This window comes from Rattus norvegicus, chromosome 2 (assembly GCF_036323735.1).
Source record: "Rattus norvegicus strain BN/NHsdMcwi chromosome 2, GRCr8, whole genome shotgun sequence".
In the NCBI taxonomy this organism is placed as follows: domain Eukaryota; kingdom Metazoa; phylum Chordata; class Mammalia; order Rodentia; family Muridae; genus Rattus; species Rattus norvegicus.
Window position 1 is genome coordinate 214,830,585 of NC_086020.1, and position 21,542 is coordinate 214,852,126.

Sequence of the window (21,542 nt, forward strand, 5' to 3'; positions counted from 1 at the left end):
GGCGTCATCTGGGGAGATTTTAAGTCAGCTCTGTATAGTCCTTTCAGATCCAAGCTTATGACTGGTGACTCCGTCTCTGTCTGGAACGATTGAAGAAAATACATTCATTGATAAAAGTCAATCATAGGTATAGAAAGAAGTCAACTTAAACTCAACTTTAGGAAAAGCACACTCTTCTGATTCCTACCTATCTTGTTTCATTATATTTGCATTGAAGGAATAAAAAGTATTATGCCCATTTTGACTAGGCATATTGGGACTGTTCCAATGATAGTTAGAGAAGAACTCATTGTCTCAGGTTAGGCCTGCCTCCACAGTGGCTAGTCCCACCATTTTTTTGGTAATTATCCTGTGCAGGTTACATGTCCAATAACTGGGAAAAGGCTTTTAATGTGAGAAGCAGGATGTGACGATTACCAAGGTCACAGGGAACAGTTCTTTTACTTTACACTTTATGAAATTCACTGAAATACTTTAGATAATACAGTTTCCCTTTCTGTTCTTGTTTATTGTCTTTCTCTTCTGAGATGGGTTGGCTCATGTATTTGGCACGAATATAAACAACAGAAGGATAACCAAAAAGAAATTAATCCATTACAGTTCTAAATTTAATTTGCCTATTTTTGTCCTTCACATTTTCCCATCTGGAAAAATTTCCATTGCTGGCTAAAAATATGATGTTAACTTTCAAGTGTTTTTTGTAGTTTGAAGACAGCTCTAGAGAAAATGTATTTGTCTGTTATGTGGTATTATTTAATATACTTTCAAAACCCACTTGCTGCAGTAATGATTTATGCAAAGCACACTACATGCAAAATACACATGCAAAACATACTACATAAAGTACCATCTATTGTGCAGTGATTAATATTTATTTGAAGTAAAGATAATGACTTGTGTGTAAATATCAATATTCTTTTTTAAGATTTATTTTAGGTATCTGAGTACACTGTAGCTGTCTTCAGACACACCAGAAGAGGGCGTCAGATCTCATTACAGATGGTTGTGAGCCACCACATGGTTGCTGGGAATTGAACTCAGGACCTCAGGAAGAGCAGTCAGTGTTCTTAACCACTGAGCCATCTCTCCAGCCCCAATATTCTTGTTGATATAAATTGTGTGTGTGTTTGCAAAATTCAGAAAATTAACTTAATTATTGTGATAAATTATAAGTGTGTGTAATTAAAAATAACACCTGAAAACACTAAAGCAATTTGATGGTTAGAAAGTGGTTGTAACAAGGTAGGCAAGAGGAGTCCCAGTGAGAATCTAGTATTGATAGTGTAGCAAGACCAATGACTCATTGCAATGAAGACTTGCAAATAAAGATGTGTGGACCAAAGGATGTACTGTGGGACACACTGAGACACATGACAACTTTCACGACAAGATTTTTCCTGTGCTTTTCATTTGCTTGTTTTGGTTTTTCTTTTTATTCTCTTTTGGGAGGTAGGTTGCAAGGGTGGAGTGGGTACAAAGGGACTGGAAGGAGTGAGATTGGGGTAAATGATGTGAAATTTACAAAGAATCAATAAAACGTTAAAAATGCTTGTGGAAAAAAATGCATTTTAGGAACAATTCTATTTTAAATAAAGTATAGTGATGCTAATAGGTGATTTTAATCTCATCTATGCTTTAATAAAAACAATATTTTATGAGTGTATATGAACATTTCTTGCATATATATTTCTCACATATTTAATATATTTTATGGATAATAATGAAAACATACTTTACTCAAGTATTGACTTGGTATTAAATCTGGGAGCACAAATGTTTCAATTTGCAGAGTTCTTATAAAACCATGCTCTACCATATTTGTCCTTTTAAGCATTCCTTAAGCAAGTAGTTGCTACACATTAGAAAAGTAAATGGTGTAAAACTGTAAGCCCCTCTGTAGTTGTGCAAATGACAGCTTGCATGAACAAGACACAATTCGATGTAATAGTAGTTTACTCACTGCTTCCTCTCTCCTTCCTCTCAGTATACATAAACATATATTTTATTTTCATTTTTACAACACTCATGTGCATGGAGTGCTGCTTCCTAATCTCACTAAGACCCTTCCTTATACAAGTCGTCACTGTTTCTGCTTGTTTATTTTCTTATCTTCTTAATATTTTATTTTTAAATATATAACTATTTACTAGAAATATACTCATTAAATTTACATTATTCAAACTTTCAAGATATTAAAGAATATTACGATCATTGTAAGTAAAGTGAAGATATGATAAACTAATAACAAAATATTAATCTTATGTCATTTCAAAATCAAATTTAATTGATGACTATGTAAATGAAAAACTATAAAATTATCTATAAACTGTGAATAAAGGAGCTCAATTTTAAAATTAAATTTGCTTCAAAAACAAGGGTTTTTTTCTTATTTTCGAAATGTAAACTTTGTTGAGTATACCCTTTTATGTGCAGATGTCTTAAAAATATAGATAAACAAATGAATGTGGATATATATGTATATGTGTGTGTGTGTGTGTGTGTGTGTGTGTGTGTGTAGGAATACACTAAACAGTTCAAAATTCCCTTCACTAAGGAATGAAATAAGCTTAGTTTTTAAGAAACAACTTTGGGGACTTGAGAGATGTCACAGGGGTTAAGAACATATACTATCTTTGTAGAGGGCCTGAGTTATTCTGAGCACACACTTTAGGTACTGCCAATCACATGCACTCCAGCTCCGGAGGACCAGATACCTCTGACTTCTGTAGGCGTCTGTACTTGCATACACATACAACCCAGACACATACACATATGCAGGATTTTTAAAATCATAAAAATGAATGTGTAAGAGATTTTTTAAAAAGTTTAATATGTTTGTTTGTGTGTGTATATTTACACATGAGCTCAAGTTCCTGCAGAGTCCAGCAGAAGGCATTGGAATTAGTTATAGGAAGTGATCTATCCTGTGGGGGTGCTCAGAACAAAACTGGGGTCTCCTGTAAGGACAGTACCTTAACCAGTTAGCAGTCTCCCTGGGCCTGACAGCAGCTCTGTGAGTATACTGTTTTCATGAACATCTTATGGGTCATATTTGATCATTAATCAACAAATCCTCAAATGTTAGTTAGCATTTCCTTTATTTAAAAAAACTGTAAATTTATCATTTTTTCACATTAGCTTTTGACTAGTAATGTTATTGGCTATTATTATTATTATTATTATTATTATAAATGGGTCTTTCACATTTATAAATTTCACATTTCTATAAAGAGCTGCAAGGTTTTTGTGTAATTCTTCACAACGTTTTAAAAAGTTTGTTGGAGTAAAACATACTAGGAAGAAAATGCCCGAGGCAGAACATTTTTCTTTGCCTTTAGACATTATTTACACATATAAACATGAAATTATTCACAAATGAAATACTTATGTGCTAAGACTAAATGAAAAAGTTTCAAAAATAGTTTTCCCAAGAGAGAATATAAAAGCTATATGTGTAAAATAGTTTAAAGTGATGTTTTATGATCTTTACATATTTAAAAATCCCTGACAACTATTTGATAGTTGGCAAAGAAGAAATTTATGGGCATAGGACAGTGAATTATCAGAAGTTTGAGAATTTTCGTTAAATGTTAAGTAAGAATGCATCAGTTCATTGTCTTTTTGGAACTGTAATATTTTGTAGGATATTCATTAAAAATAAGAAACTACAGATAACAAATCCTGAGAGTGTTATCAGACTGGAGCACCACAGCTTAGACACCACATCAATTTTCTTAATCATTTCACCTGAAAGGTAAGTTTTGATCTGCAGAGACTATTCAGTTTATGAAAATCTGTAGTTCAGAGATAACATGATGCTTTGAATTGTTAAAAAGTCAGAGTTTGGGGATGAAATAATATTAAAAGATATTTATTAGGATTGGGCAAATTACCCAATATGAATCTTTTCTATTGATCTTGGAATGGGGCACCAACAGACAACAGAAAGATTTTGTTTCAAATCTTTATCGTTGCATGGCGATAATCAAATCATAGCAAGATTACTTATAGAGGTATCATTATAGCTGCTCCATTGAAGAGTCCTCACCTACAGTCAGCATACCACTTCCTGTGTCCTATTCTTTACTCATGAACTATTGGCTATTAATAGATTCTATGGATGGCAGAATTACTCTCTTTAGTTGCATATCTGTCACTGAGCCTGCCAGGTGCCAGTGAATGGCTCCAAATCCATGGTCACACAGACATCACACAGACATCAAAGACTAAGCCATGAAACAAAGTGAGTAGACATGAGCCTGAAAATGTCAGGAAGTCGTGGGGAAGAGTGAGATGTCTCAGCAAGTAGGATGCTAACGCTTGGTCCTGACAGCTGATTTCAGTTTTTCGCTCACACAAGATGGTAGGAAAGAACCAACTTCCACAAGTTGTCCTCTTAACTCCACACATATACCATGACATTCCTGCTATTGGGCATTGGGCTCTCTCTCTCTCTCTCTCTCTCTCTCTCTCTCTCTCTCTCTCTCTCTCTCTCTCCCCCCTCTCTCTCCCTCCCTCTGTCCCTCCCTTTCTCCCTCTCTCTCTCTCCTCTCTTCCTCCCTCCCTTCCTCTCTCTCTCTTTCTCTCTCTCTCTCTCCCACCCTCCATCTCTCCCTCTCTCTCTCTCATACACACACACACACATACACACACACACGAGCACACACATGCACACACACAGCTATACACACATATACAAATGAGCACACACACCTATACACACACATGAGCACACACGTGCACACACCTATACACATGTACACACACACACACACACACACACAAAGTAGATAACATTTTAGGTAAATGCTGCTGGTGGTACTCACCTTCTGGGTCTAGCTGTTCTTAATGATTTTTATTGTTTTGGGGCCTCTTTGATGGATAGAACTCGTGCACTTCATATAAGATTTATGCAGATATTATGGATTTATACTAACTACTATATGAATTTTACTACTTTGACCTTAATCACATCTCCCATTGAAATGATTAGTATTAGAAATATAAAAATAGTCTAATTTAAATGCCTTGCCTTCATATGTAAGTATCCATAATCTATTTCTCAAGCAGCTTCGCTTTCTTACTTATCTTTCTGTATTATAATAAAGATGCTTGCAATCTGGGGACTTTGGGAGGGAATGTAAAAAATTAGTGGTAAAAATATTAGTAGAATATCAAAATTATGGAAGTATTGATGCTGACCTGAAACTCAAGGGGTGATAGGAAAGAGTTCATCCTGTAGCCAATACTGTGGACCATGTCTGATTAACACAGGTTTTGGTGTCCTGAAATGCAATATTCCACCCTGGAGGTGGTTACAAGAGACTTTTATTATAGTAAAAAGTCACATCAAAGTGTTTACCAAATACTTATGTGGGGGCTGCTTACAGCAAATCAAGGAAAACTACTCTGTGTTTCAGATATTATCCGATGACATTCTTAGCTTCTGGTTTGGTAAAAGCTAGTGGTCTGCTAAGAATAAATTGTAAAGTTTTCTTAGTCACAAGGATGGTAGGCTAGACAATGGCAATGGATGGCTTTCAAAGGATAGATTGGCTCTGGTAGCACGATTTAAACAATCCATAATCTTGAAAGTTTATATATTCTTTTGAATCTTTAAAACAATTTCAGCTTTTCCTTTTGCTTGTGTTTGCTTTCCTTTTCCTCTGATCTTCTCAGAGGTGCTAGTAAGCTAGACAAGGTCCAAAATACAACCATTATCATCGGATGAAGTCTTTTGAATACATGTTTGTTCAAATCCTTCCTCGCATGGTTGCTGGTCTTTTTGGTTTCCAAAAGTACTAGAGAATGGTATCCATGTAAGCTATTGGCCAAGGAGTCTTTAAGCTTCCCAAAGAGTAGAGGTTATTTCCATTGCTTTCATTTGCTCTCACCTGAAGTGTGTGTTGAAAACACCACACGTTTTAGATAGAGGTCACTGAGAAATAGAGTTTTGACTTAGCTGGAACTGTCATCCTTACTCTAGGAAGTGATAAATGTCCAGATGGGGAGAAAAAAAATCATTGATGGCTGACATCCCTCACTTTTCCCATTGCTATGACAAAACACCACAGACAAAAGCAACTTCCAGAAGAAAGGGCATCTTTGGCTTATAGTTCAAGAAGAACTGAACACACCATGGTGAGGAAGGCACAGCAGCCACATAGGAAGCTGGATGGTCATATTTCCGTCCACCTAAATAATCAGAGAAAGAGTATGGAAAATGGGGCTGGGTTGTAAATCCCCAAAGGCTGTCATTAGTGAGGTACCTCCTTGCAACTCTCTCTGCTTTCTCCTGCTCCAGGCTAGATGCTTTGTCGTTTGTATTTTGAACCTTGGTTATCTTAGCATTTCACTCACAGTTTTGGAGGGTCCTCCCTTGTTGTCTTGGGTCTTACTCTCCAGCCATCCCTGCTTTTATGAGAACCAAACACTTGTTTCCAGGGCTGCCTTCTCACCATCTCCTCCCCGCAACTCCTTCCTAACAGGATCTTACCTTGGCTACAAGTATTGACTTCAGCTAGGTTTTCATGGATTCAGATCCCAATTCTAACACTTACTTTTGATCCGTTTTTAACTTATTCACACCATATCCCTAAAACTTTCAGACATTACCTCTCTTAAACATTAAATAAATTAATGTTATGACAACATTTGAATTCTGCCATATATTGATACATTAAAATCAGTTGTCTTATTCATATTTGTACTAAGCCTTTGAAGATTTCATATATTACATTTTCATCATATTCTCTCCTTTGCTCCCATATTAATACAACTTTGTGTCCTTGTTTTTAAAAGACAACTTATCTAGTCTCTTCATATTGGCTATATAATCTTGAAAAATATGGCCATCCACCTATAGTAGTATAGTCAACCTCCTAGGGGTTATACTCTTAAAGAAAATGAACATCTCCATTAGCTTTCCAACTAGGGATGGGACTTTGTGCCCACCCTCACCTCTTTATGCTAGACTTTTGTCTGGCTGTGTTTGTGTCGATCTTGTGAATGCTGCCACACCATTGTTGAGTTCCTATGTGCAACGAACCATTGGGTCCCTGTCTTAGTCAGAGATTCTATTGCTGAAATAAAACACCACCATGAACAAAAAGCAAGTTGGGGAGGAAACAGTTTGTTCTGTTTACATTTCTATGGCAGCCTTCATCACTGAAGGAAGTCAGGACAGGAACTCAAGCAGGGCAGGAACCTGGAGGCAGGAGCTGATGGAGAGGCTATAGAGGTATAGAGGGGTCCTGCTTATTGGCTTGCTTCCCTTAGTTTTCTCAACCTGCTGTCCTATAGAACCAGGACCACTAGCCCAGGAATAACATCACCCATAATGGCCTGGGTCCTACCCTATCAATCACTAATTAAGACAACGCCCTACGCCTGATCTTATGGGGGCATTTTCTCAACTGTGGCTTTCTCCTTTCAGATAACTCTAGCTTGTGTGTCAAATTGACCTAAGAGTAGCCAGTGCAATCACCATGCACATTTTGCTTGGAGGTCTCCCATCACATGGGCAAATCTTTTAGTCTTTCTTGGTGATCCTGAGCCTTTGAAAGGGTAGATGTAACATAACATAGATATTCCACCTAGGGCTGAGTACTGTACAGTTTTTTATTCTCCACACCTCACCCAGCTGTGGATTTGAATATACTTTTAATACAGTTAATGGTCATTGTAAAATTACCATAAAAGCACAAAAATGTCACTTTTAAATTATATTCCAAATAAATACACAAAGATGTTTTTAAGGTGTGTTTTTAATTATATAGGGGCATTGGGAGGTATGTGCATGTGAGTATAGGGATCTCCAAAGGGTTCTAAAAAGGGTTTCAAATTTCTTGAGCTGGAGTTAAAGGAGGCTGAGGATACTCAGAGTGGGTGTTGGGAACTGAACTCAGGCCCTGGGAAAGGACTGCAAACTCCTTAACTGCTGACTCATCTGTTTGGCCTCTGCTCTTGTTTTGCACAAGGGAGAACCACTAAGTCATTAAAGGTGCAGGTAAATAACTAATTAAAAAACAGAGGAGTTAGTATAATTAATTTCAACTAATACACTCACCATAATGTCCTAGCAAATAAAAATGATTACTGACACTACAGAGTATAATTTAATGGTTGCTAATTTTTAAAAGTTGTTGGGATATTGACTTGAAGAGTAAAGCAAGGAAATTTCCAAGAGCCTTCTGTTTTTGGGTTCATTCACGGCTACAACTGCATATGTAGCAGAGGATGGCCCTATCTGGAATTAATGAGAGGGGAGACCCATGGTTCTTTGAAGGTTTGTTGCCCTAGCTTAGGGGGATACTAGAGGGGTAAGGCAGGAGTGAGTGGGTGGGAGAGCACCCTCTCAGAGGTAATGGAGAGGGGGGATGTAGTGGGGGATTTGTGGAGGGGAGACCAGGAAGGGGGACAACATTTGAAATGTAAATAAATAAAATAACCATTTTTTAAAAAGATGCCACATGTAAATGCCTCTCTAGAATTTTCATTCTCCTCTGAAAAGTGCACAAACACAACACACACACATACACACACACACACACACACACACACACACACACACACACATTTCTGCATTCCTGCAAATGAGAGACTTTGTTCCCTTCTGTCACATGAGCCCTGGGATTGAACTCAGGTCATCGGGCTTCGAGGCAAGCATTATTATCCGCTGAACTATTCTATCAGCCCCAAATTTTCGTATCTACACGACACACACATATGTGAAAATTTTCACAAAAATACAACTTTTCTTAAGGGATTGTTGATACAGTTGAGTAAATTAGTGTTCTTATAGCACTTTTAATTATGCCGTATATGTTTGTTACATAAATTATATTTTGTTTTGATATATAATGGCCATATCTATATTCCTTGAGAATTTCATGCATTTTTACAATTTATTTTGCTTAGATTCACTCCTCATATTCTCCTCCACTCCTCCTGAATTCTTCTCAAACTTTCATTCTTACCATTACTGGGCGGGAAAAGCTACTGAGGAAATGAATGTAATGGAGGTAATTTAGGTTTAATAAAACAATTCGATAATGTGAAAATTAAATGTAGTAATGAGGTGAACTCTCTTGGTTATGCTAGGATGTGTGGGAAAGTCCTTTGATACCATCAATTAATTAAAAAAAAACAAGAATATTAGCAGCATCAACAATAAAACTTAGGGGTCATTATTTGTCAGGGAAATAATGCTTATCATTACGTGCAAAAATAAAATCATTGCAAGGAACCAGAGTAAACCTAATATCCAATCCATAAAATTGTGTGAATATAGATGAAATTAAAGAAGCCAGTTACTTGTGCAAGGAGCCAAAATGCTTCATTAGAGAAAAGGTTGGAGAATCAATATCAGTTAGTGTCCTGGCTAGCACGATGTCTTTTGAGTGGTTTCTCCATCATTGATCCATCAGGAGTGATTCTGTGTATGTTGACTTCACACGGGTTGTTGTTCATCTTTTCATCCCCAACAGAGCTCAAAAAAACGAGCACAGCTTCCCCACAGAGAAAGCGCCGAGAGCAGTGTAGCCGATCATCTGCTGCAGGATCTTCCTCTTTCTGCCAGGTGCGCTCCCAGCATGCAGCTGAGAGTGCGGACGGACGCTCACACTGTGAAAACTCAGCGGACAGATCTGAAATATTCGTATGCGCTGTGAAAGCAAGTCAGTTTTCTCCGTGCTCACAGACAGAGCTTCTCTGCGGGATGTGCCCTTTTCAAGCTCAGAGAACTGGTATTTTTTTTTTACCCCCGTCATTTAATTTTTTTCTAGATAATATTTATGAAATGAGAAATCCACATTAATAGCTAAGGTAAACCTGCTAACGTCTTTGGATAAAATATCCAAAAAATGGCCCTTAGCCTAGATGATTACAGAGTAATTAGAGCATAGGAACAGAGCAGTCGAAACCGCCAAGCAAATCTAGCCCACGGAATTGCTGTTTTAAAATATTCATTCTTCACTTGACAAATAAGCTCACAGTTAATGGTGGTGGTACAGCTCTAAGCCACATCTTGGAAGTCTAACTTATTACAGCATGCTGACACAGTCTAGTTATACACAGAGACATGTAGATGATTCTGTAGCATGGACTTTGTCAATATGAGATGGACACTTGCCAAACAGTGAGTCAATCATTTGTCAACTGTCAAAATATTATTCGATGCTGTTAAAATTATCCTAATATTTGGAATGTAGATTATTCTATATTTCATAATTCACACACTGATTTGGATAATTTTCATGTGGCTTTAGCAAAATCCAATAGACTATAAATTATGTTTTTGCCCAAGCAGAAAGGCATGAGTTTCCCTTTGCCCTTGCCATCAACTATCTGCCTTTAACAGCAGCATCCACATCTAAATTTCTACTTAGAACATTGAATGAGTATTGATGCTGGTATTTTCATGACTCACTTTTAAAATATTATCATCAGAGAAGGCTCGACAAATGACTCAGCTGTTTAGAGCATCAGCTGCTCTTCCGGATGAACTGGGTTCTATTACCTGTACCCACTTGGTGGGTCACATCTGCAACTCCAGCCCCTTTTCATTCACTGCCTTACTGGCAATAGGCACACATGTGGTGTTCTGACATATATGTAGGCAAAACCCCCATATACATAAAGTAAATAAACTAAATTAAATAATAATAATAAAATATTCTCATCACATGAAATACGTAATTTTCCACTTTATTGACATACATGTTATGACATATATCACACACCCAGACACACACACACAAACACACACATATATGCATATATATATTCTTATATGCACAGAATATTTATTCACACACAACTCCAAAGGTAAAGAATAAAACAATGAGGCTTCCATAAAATGTTTTAATTGATCTGATGTTAAATAACTAATATATGCTTCAATTAAAGTATTAGGCACTAAATCAGATTTCTTTGGAGTCAGCTGAACCACCCTCGGTTCATTTTGACAGAAAGCTGAAATGTCCTTGGCATGAAGTTGGTATAAAAGGCATTGGTTTGCTACAATGAGGCGTAAACTCACATGACGTCTAAACAACAATTAATAACCTTGTGATTTTCTGGCACCAATAACCGTTTACTCTCACTACCACCCTCTTATGCATAACCTTTGGACATTAGGCTCTTTTTGGTTGGTTGGTTTGTTGGTTGGTTGGCTGTGTGGGTAAGTAGGTGTTTTGTTTTGTTTGATTTTGTTTTCATTTTGATGATTTCTTTTCTCTGGGCAGTTAGTTAGTCCAGACATTACCTCATTAGGACTTTGATTCCTGATTCAGGGCAGTGATGTGATGTCCCCAGGAAACAATGAAAATGTCTAACTGGATGTCTCCCCCACCTCCCCAACCTGGACAACAGGATGGTGGGGTACTCACCATTGGAGATTATGATCACTTTCTGTCTTTCATCCAGCAAATCTTCCTGTAACTGTTGAAAAGCAAGTGCTATGCTCTCATCTTAAAGACTGTGTTCCTCAAAACTTTTTCAAAAGTTAACTGAAAAATAGCTTTACCAAAATAGAGGAAATGTTTGGTTTAGTAAGCATCATAGGTCACATAGAGATTTTAGATCTAGCTGGATTCAAAGGCACAAGCTATAATTTGGTATTTGGTACCATCTTTAAATTTTCATTCTTTCGTTCTGGTTTTGTTCCTCTGAAGCCCTCTTCATGCCTATCCAGGAAAATGAACGCCAGTGGCTACAGATTTTCCATGGTTACATACACATTCTTACAATAAAATAAAGAATAATTATAGAATTTTACATATGAATATATCTGCATATAATTATAAATAAAATCATGTACATAAATGTACATATAAATTATTTACTGTCTCTCCCTGTCAACGATTCTTCTCACTGAGATGTAGACCTCGTGATTCACACTTAGTGGCTAAGGTGTGATGCATGCATTTGTTCATAGCCAGGCCAGGTCTGGCAGCTTCCTCCCAGGCTTTTGAAAGAAGACAACGCCCTGTTGTGCAGACCTAAGGCAGCAACTGACAGACGCATGTGAAAAGAAATGGAGTCATACCAAGATCTCAAATGAGATTCTGCTGACTCAGCTTTCCAAGAGAAAAAAATGAGGAAAACTTATGGTTCACATTTAGTCCAGATTTACACATTGGGGCATTCTTCACTCACACGTGTGGCTTTAAATTACACTTTCAGTCATTTTCCAGTGTGGGAGGAGCTCCCTCTGATGTTTCTTCTAATTTAGCACGTATGGAGATAAAATCATCTTGAAAAATTTAAAGCCTAAAGACATCCTTTTTAAAAAGCCTCATTTATTGAAATATATTTTAAATATAATTTTAAAATACTTTATAAGATAAAACTTTTAAAGCGCTTGAATTTCTCCTTTGGAAAGAATTCTCTCCCTATGTTCAAAACGTTTTCCCTGGTTGTCAGGCTTCTGGTTTCTGACAATAGTTTTTCTATTGTTGTTCGTTAGTTAGTTAGTTTGTTTGTTTGGTAGGTTAGTTTTTCTATCCACATGTCCATTTGGTTGGTCTTTGGCAATTTGATCCTAGTGTCGAGATAAATTAGCTTCCTATTGTGTTAAAAACCAGGGCAAAAACAAATCCAGGAGGAGGAAAGGGTTTATTTGGCTTACACATCCCAATTAGTGCAGAAAGCCAAGACAGGGCAGGAACCTGGAGGCAGGAACTCATGCAGAAGCCATGAGGAGTGCTGCTTACTGGCTTGCTCAGCCAGATTTCTTAGGTGATTTGGTACCATCTGCCTACGCACGGCATGCCACAATGGCTTCAGCCCTCTACAACAACCGAAAAATAAAGAAGCTGTCCCACAGTCTGATGGAGGAGTTTCCTTAGGGGAAGCTCCCTCCTCCCAGTTACCTCCAGCTATATCAGGTTAACAGACCGGGCAGCTCGGGGCCGTTGGTTTTGTTTGTTGGTTGGTGCTTATTTCAGTGACTTTCTGTGTGCCTTGGTAACCCATCAGATGTCATTTCCTTCCTCGTACCCGTCTGTCTGTCCAGTCTCCCATTGATCCTGTAGTGACAAGGTCGTATTTTCTGTCCAGCATTTCAGCATTGATTTCATATTCATGTTGCTTAGTGTAAGTAGGTTTTCATCTTTTATACTTGTGCATTTTTTCATTAATTAAATTACATTAAATTATAATTTAAATTCTATTTGGTGCTTTGCCTCTTTTTTGTTTGTTTGTGTCTCTCATTAATCAATTCAAGATGCTTATTTTTCCTCTACTTTCTTGGACATCAGGAATACATTCATATTATCCACTTAACATTTTAAAAATTAAATTCGGTATTTCTGGCTTTGTTTCTGTAGAATTATTTTTCTCTAAGAGCATATGTTCCTGTTTCTTTCCTGTCTGGTATTTTGTACTGGATGTGAACTTGCTAAAATTTTTAAAACGTTTTATTTATATTCTTTGTAATTATTTGCCTTGGTGGGTATGTTGTATGTATGTGACATACACACACATAAAATGCAGTGTCAGCTGAGGCCAGAAGTTACTGGACCCCTTGGGACTGGAGGTAGTTTTAAGTAATTTAAAGTCACGTGACTTTGGGCTGGTGACGGAACCAGGGTCCTCAGGAGAGCAGTAAGTGCTCTTAACCACTGAACCATCTATCTAACTCTGAATTTTATAAAAATTTTGGTTGTGATTTGTTGGAATTTTAATGTTGCAAGTAAGAAATATTTTTGACGTATATATAACAGTATGCATATATATATGCAAAGTACTCACGAGAAAAGAATGTTAGTTGTTAGATTAGATTCATATTGTGTACACAGGCAACTGGTTTATTCTAAAAGTATAATCTATGTTTAATAAACTGTTCTGAGTAATTAGGAACATCTTTTAAAGTTGAGTATCCATTTTCTTTCCCCCCCAAACATACAGAAATGAACTCAGGTGGATCATACACCTAAATGTAAATGATACAGTCATAAAACTGTGAGAACAGACAGGCAAACAGAAAATCATTAGATTCTTTGCAAATTTTAGATCAGGTTTCAAGTTGGTACATGAAGAATGCCATCTATAAAAGGACAGAATCACAATAGTCTGGATTTTTAAATCCATTTCACGCAGCATTATCTAAACACTGAATGGAGTAAAATTTAAAGAAAACAGTTTTCTTGGGCCTCATGGGATGTTGCGATCTCGTGAGGCCTTCGAGGGAAATATCAGAGTGAAGGTATGTTTGCAGATGCATTGAGTGGGAAAGGAAATAGCTCATGATTTTATTTATTACTTTCTATCGTGTTAGAGACAGAGTCAGGAGTTGATACAGACTAATGTACAACTACTGAGCTACAATCCTAGTCTTCACCTGTTTTATAACAATAATTCACACTTTGGAGAAACAAGCCACTTCCACAAGGATTCATCTGGTGTCAGGACACTAATCCCTCTTATGATCTCTGTCTCTCAGCACCCTCTACCAGTAGCAACATTGCAGTGTGAGTTGTGGGAGACAAGTCCAATCCACACCACAGCACAGGCCAGAATGAAAGCTCAAGTATTTTTCACTGTGATTATATCATTAAAAAGATAAGAGCAGAAGCTAGAAACTGGGAAAAGCTACAATGTATACACTACATACATAACATTAATCCACAAGATAGAAATGCATGCCATTTGACCCAATTAAAGGGAATAAAGTGTGTGACAACATATTTCATAAGAGAAGAGCTCTGCATGGCCGAGGAACTCAATTCATTAAGACCTTGGGGATTCAAAGCAACACACAGTAAGCCACAGACTCAATAGAATGCCCCAGATTAAAGCTGTGATAACATTCAAAGGTGGAAAAATAGGAATCTGAAGCTTTGTTGCATTAGTAATGGGATGTTAATGTTACATCGAAAAATGGCCGGACAGATTTTACTAGAAATACATCTTACTTTGTGACTGCCAGTGCTTCTCTAAGCCATTCACTCAAAAGAAATGAAAAACATGTTTCTACAAATACAGAGGCTTATAGAAACTATATTTTAAGTGAGTACAAATGAGGAGAACCTGAACACTCACTGTGTGGTGAATAGCTAGACACCACTACACTCAATCAGGTGCTTCTTCAGATAATATGGAAAAGACTATACGCACGAAAGGGCGGTGGGTGTTAAAATACATTGAGTAAGCACATCCAGAGAAAAAGCAATCTTCGTATAAAGTTCATAAGTGTTAAGGTTTGGTTTTTGTACTGTAATGCTAAATACTGCTACCCTATGACCTGGTTATCTCCACGGACAAAATGATCCTCACATACACTAAATGATGAAATGTAACCTTGTTCCTTAATTTAAAACTATTGGTTGAATAAAGATGATGATAGCCCATAGCTGGGCCGATAAGAGATAGGCAGGGCTCTGCTTCTGGGCTTGGGGTCTGAGCAGAGACCATGAGGACAAAGGTGCAGAGGGGCAAAGAGAGGAGAAGGTGCTATGGGGTAGGTGAATCCTGAGAACGTGGCCATGAGTTCTGGTGTGTTGGAGTAAGAGAGGCCCAGGTGGATCGGGCAAATCGTATCACAAAGCAACTGTTAGTGACATAGACAAAGTAGCTTAGAGGGCTCATATCTGACCAGCTCTAATGCTTTAAGGCTTGGTATAAATATAAAGGTTTTATGCTTTTTATTTAGAAACTGAATGACAAAAAGTAGGGTAGAAACCCCCAATTAATATTAACCACAACAAATAAATGAAATACCAAGAAACCGATCAAGAGATGTCGTCATTTTTGGTTCTCTGGGAAGAGGTGGGAATGAATAAGTACATTTGGGAGAAATGTCCTTATCTTGATTTTGGTAGAGATTCTAAAGAAATGAAAATCTTTTACATTTGATAAAGCACGATATTTAAGTGTGTACAGGATTCGTGTTACATTACACTGGCTTAGAAGAGAGAGAGGGCTGGATGTGTAGGTCACTGCTACATTTGCATACATGACACTTAAAGATCAGTTCCCGTCACTGAAGGAGACATATGTAAGAACAAAAGCAAAACAAATATGAAATCAGAAAGTGCACAGTCTGGACAATTTCAGTGGTAAGGGGGAGAAATGACAAAAGGAAGGAAAACAGAAAGAAAATTGTTCTCTCTCTCCGTTTGTCATTCAAAAGGGAAAACATTGAGTTTAATATTTAGCATAGATTTACAGGTTTATGCAGATCATATATATATATATATATGATATCCATATGTGATAAATCAAAAATATCCTATGGAATAAATAGAGCTATAGCATCACCCAACAATCATTCTACTGGATATAATTTCGTGGAAATTAAGTCATTATGTCAAAGTGATATCCATACTCTTACTTTTGTTGCAGCACTATTCAGAGCCACAATATGGAAGTGAACTGAATGTTTAATAACTTATACAGAAGATATAATACATCCACACAATGGAAACAGTCACCCCAAGGTGACTAAAACCTGCCTTTTTAACAATCCTGATAGCGATGGAGGAGGTGACAGTTACTCTGTGAGCTCACTCATGGGGAATCTCAGTTGACGGTACTGACTCTTGGAGATGAACTCTATCTACCAGAGTCTAACAAGAAGTCCAGCAAATTGGGTAATGATTTAAATAATAATTGTAAATTTACATTATTTTATATGTTATTTAATAAGCAAACTATTGGAGGGAGAGAAAGATGACTGGTGGATAAGAATGCCCAATATACAAGCCTTAGGCACGTAGATCAAATCCCTAGCACCTACAAAGATAGCTGGCACTGTGGGAGGCAGAGATATGAAGGTCCCTGGGCCTTATACTGGGTGGTAGTATAAATTCAGGTCTAATGCAAATAGCTGGTGTCAATGTAATATCGGCAAGAGTGATATAGCAGGACAACCAATGGACTTCCCATGTGAATGCATAGGAAGATGCAGCTACATACATGTGTTCGTTCTCCCTCCATCTCCCTTCTCCTCCCTCCTTCCCTCCTCTCTTTCATTCACACACTCACACACATACACACACAATATTTTATAAGAAAAATAATAAATCAATTTGAAAACGTATGGCCTCTGTTCCAGGTCCTGTAGTGGTTTTGGGTTACTGCAACTGGCTTGTCATCTTTGGTCACGCTAAGTTGGCCCTGTCTCACCATTATCTATTCATGGTGGAGGAAACTAATCCTTATCATGTGCAGGACTGTGTATTCAGCAAGGAACACGGAATGTGTGTGCAGTTCATGAATTGCTACGCATAGAGACTAGTGATACAATTACAAAGTATTCTCAGAGGATCCACATTTGCTCAGATCTTAAACTGTAATTTCCTTTAGAAATGTGCTGCGGCTAGTACATAACCAGTGTTTGCTGTGGTGCCTAGAGGAAAAAAAATGAATCTAATCCATCTTGTTTTGGACCGTGCGAGTGAAGTATGCTAATGTATTTTCCTGTGAATGTTACTCGCTGTGAACACCAAAGTAAATGGGGACTTGATTTTTCACCAGTGTGGAATGCATAATTTGCAAACTGTCAAGTGATATGTAGCACAAATCCGAATTTTGAAGGGGCTTTAGAAACAAATTGCAGTGAGGTCATGTTATCCATATACCAGCACTTAAGATTTAGATAATATCCAAATTCATACAAATACAAATACATACAGAAAATACAACTTAAACTTGGAAATATGAATACAGTAATGAAGTTGCTATAACAGAAAACCAGACACATATTATTGCACCTGCGACACACTTCTCAACTCCTGAGATCAAAGAAAGCGTCACCTCGGACACTCCATCAGCTGCCCGCTGGACAGACGGTTCATGTGTGGCATGTGAACTTATGGAGAAGGCATTTGGTTTTGACAAGGACTTCTGTATGATTCCACCCAAAGTCTAGTTTCATAGGATATTTTATGAAGAGATCCGGGAGACTCCTACTTAGTTTCCCATTTCTCTCCCACTCCTTGCATTTCTAGAATGCTTTCTACAAAGTGACAAAAGTGTTAATTCATCATCTGAATTAACAAACTTACAGGAGAGAGACAATTCAGCTAACAGATACTGAGCGTCTCAGGTAACACGTTTATATTCATTAACACTGATGGAGTTCTTACAGCAGAGTACTTCATAACACGGTAACTCATTTATTCTTCAAGACATCCTGGAAGAGAGGTTGTGTTGTTACCACCACCTCACAAATGAGGAAACAGATAAGAATTGGCAGCGCAGGGCTTTCACACGAGGCCATATGTCCTGGCTGAGTCTGGCTTTCCATTCCACTGTACTGCCTTGTCTCAAGCTATTAATTTATAGGTGTGTTTTTCCTCACTTTAAACTGTCATTTGAAATTTACATGTATATTTAGTCTGGCATAAAATGATATTTGGCATGCATATATTTTAGAATGATATGGGGAACTAGGTAACACTATTAATTTATAAAACATTTTGTATTACGTTTACTGAGACCCCTTTCAAAAATCAATCCTTTGGTAGTTTTTACATTCACAACCGTTTATAATGCACCAGAAGTGTCTGTCCAGATCTCATCCCTCTCTTTTAATATAATCTGCAATGCTAATGTACAATTCTACCCCAGGCTCTGAGCCAGTCAACCAGGCAGGACGATAAAACATCTCAAGATTATCTTCTGCATTTTGGGCAACACTCTGTGTACTATGCTTGCTAGAGCCAAGAAGGGAGAGAGGAGGTGCAGCCCATATACCTGGACAGCATTAAAGATTTCACTACCTTGAAAAAGGTTTGCCCACAAAGACTGAACCTAATTGCAAGCCATTTAACTTTCTCTGGCTTCTGCCTGAAAGAAGAAGCTGGGTTTTCTTTTATATCTTTATTCTGTAAAGCCCAAGTGGGAAAACATTCATTATGCCATAATGTAACTGAATTTGGAAAAAAAAATAACAACCGAGTCCTACATCTAAGTGTTTGGCCAAATTTATAGGGATTACTTCTTGTTCATACAGCAACACCCTACAGCGATTTGGATTTTCTGTGACGTCTTATTAATATATTTCGTGGTCTGATCATTTATTTGTTACTATTAAATGCTTATTTTTGACTGGACTCAGACTTAGAAATAGAAGCTCTCAGTGAGGCCAGCCTCCAGCTCTTGGCAATCTGTTCTTGGCGTTTTTCTTTGGCTTCTTTCATTCTCATAAATAAAAGTTTAGCATATTCCACAGCCTCCTCCTCATGCGTTACCTCATTTGTGTTAGGGCATATGGAGTACCAAGATACTGACTCTGGGGTACTTTGGCCCTGGGCTTCTTACCTTCCTTGTTTAAAGACTTTCTGACTACATATTTGTCAATGTCACCTTTAGAAAGATTGAAACGATTTCAAATTCTGCTAACCCTTTCCAGCCCCAACAGCCAAGGTACAACAGTAACTACAAGTCCAGGAATCTCTCTCTCTCTCTCTCTCTCTCTCTCTCTCTCTCTCTCTCTTTCTCTCTCTTTCTCTCTCTTGTCTGTCTCTGTCTCTGTCTCCATCTCCCTCTCTCTCTCCCTTTCCCTCTCCTTCTCCCTCTCCTTTTCCCTCCCCGTCTCCCTCTCCCTCTCCCTCTCTGTCTGTCTCTCTATCTCTCTTTCATAACCAAGTTGAGAATACCCAGATTGGCATCCATGCTACAACTGGCCGCAGGTTTTTGGTCTATAACAAGAATGCCCATATTCAGCAGCAGGTATGTTCTTCTCTGGGTCAAGTCATCTCTCTTTACGGAAAAGCCTTGTTTTTCATTCCCACCACTGATTCTGACCACATGACCCTTACACTCTTCCCCTAGAGCAGCAACAGTAACTGCTCTGGTCTAAGCTTTTTGTAGGCGGTCTTACCCATCATCCACTTCATCCACTTCAGTGAATTTCCGACAGCTGACAGCTGAGAGAGAGAGAGAGAGAGAGAGAGAGAGAGAGAGAGAGAGAGAGAGAGACGTTCAGCTTTATCTTCACACAGCTGACCAGATAGGAGGCACCGCACACAATAAGATACATTTTAAAAATTACCAATACCTGAAGCTTTTATTTCATGAAATGCAGGTTCCATTTGACATCAAGAAAGTACCTGATGTTATAACAGCAAATTTTATTTAAATAGGGAGAAAGACTTAGATGATTAACTATGGCTTCTCTTGGGTAAATAGCTTAGAAAAATTTACACATTATTTTAAAGACAATGGAAATGATGCCATAAAACATGATGCTTTGAGATTCACTTAATTAAAAGTAAGTATTATGTTTTTATATATAGATGATGTTCAATTCAGTATATTACCTGAAATGATCACAAGAAAATACAGCTTTTTGATGGAAGACACACTTAATCAAGCTAACGTAGATGGTAATTAGAATGGTGTCCATAGTTAGTGTTAAAATTACAGTAGATATACTTTTTTAAAAAAAACACCATGCTGTTATAGTCAAAATAATAAAATGACATTTCTTCAGGTAGTAAGCAGAAAAATAGCCATCCTGTAACCTGTCTATATGCTTGCCCCTCAAATTTGTGAATGCATTGCTTTACGTAGCAAAGGGCACTTTGAAAATTTGAACAAGTTAAAAAAATTGAGGGTAAGAGTATCTCTATTCTTGGTAATCTTGGTGCCCCATACATTACAAAATACTTATAAGATAGAAGAAGTAATCAGGAGGATGGAAGAATGGGGAAGGAAAGTCTGGGGGTGGGAAGCAACTGCTGGCTTTGAAGACAAGAGGGTTGGAATCAGGGTAGCAGGCACAATGTAAGAACACTCAAGAGCACCAAGGGAGATTTGTCCTCGTGTCCCTTGTCCATCATTCTACAGTGTTCCCTTTGGATTTCAAACATCCAAAATTAGCAGAAAGTAAGCCTTCAGTTTTTAAAGCCTTGTGATTTGCACTAACTTGTTATATCAGTAGAAGAATGAAGTCTAAAAACAGTTTATTTTTATTATTTTCTAAGAACATTTTTGAAATGTCACACATTTATACAATGTATTTTGATCACATCCAGTCACCACTCTGTTCTCTCCACTTTCACTAGCGCTCTCAACTCTGTCTCCCTCACAATTTTGTGTTCTCCATTTTATTGTTATTAATAACTCCCCAGTCCAGTTAGTGCTGCTCTCATGCAATGAGTGCGTGGCCATGTACTGCAGCATGGGTAATCTATCAGGGGACACATCCCCAAAGGAGAGTGATTCTAACAATGAATAGCTTTTCCCGTATGGAAGGGCTAATGCCCTCTTCTTCAGGCTGGAATATTGACTGCCTGTAACGTGTGCAGGTCTTGGAGGTAACCACAGCTGCTGTGGGTTGGTGGGTTCAGCAGCCATGTTGTGTCCAGAAGCCATCACTTTATAGTACTCCCCATTCTCCAGCTCTTACAGCCTTTCTGCCTTATCTTGCATAATATTCCCTGAGCATTATATGGATATGGATAGATTAATATACATAATCTTTCCTTAGTTGAGCACTCAGTTATTTATAGTTGGCCGTCTCTGCATTAACCATTCACTCCTTATTGCCAAAACCAATCTCTCACCAAAGCTGAGAATAACACAAATCT

The 21,542-nt window shown here is 37.7% G+C and overlaps 1 pseudogene; it reads right to left on the bottom strand.

Moving 5' to 3' along the window:
• Window positions 1–19,046: 19,046 nt before the first annotated feature.
• Rps6-ps9 (ribosomal protein S6, pseudogene 9) lies at window positions 19,047–21,309 on the bottom strand (annotated as a pseudogene).
• Window positions 21,310–21,542: the final 233 nt, after the last annotated feature.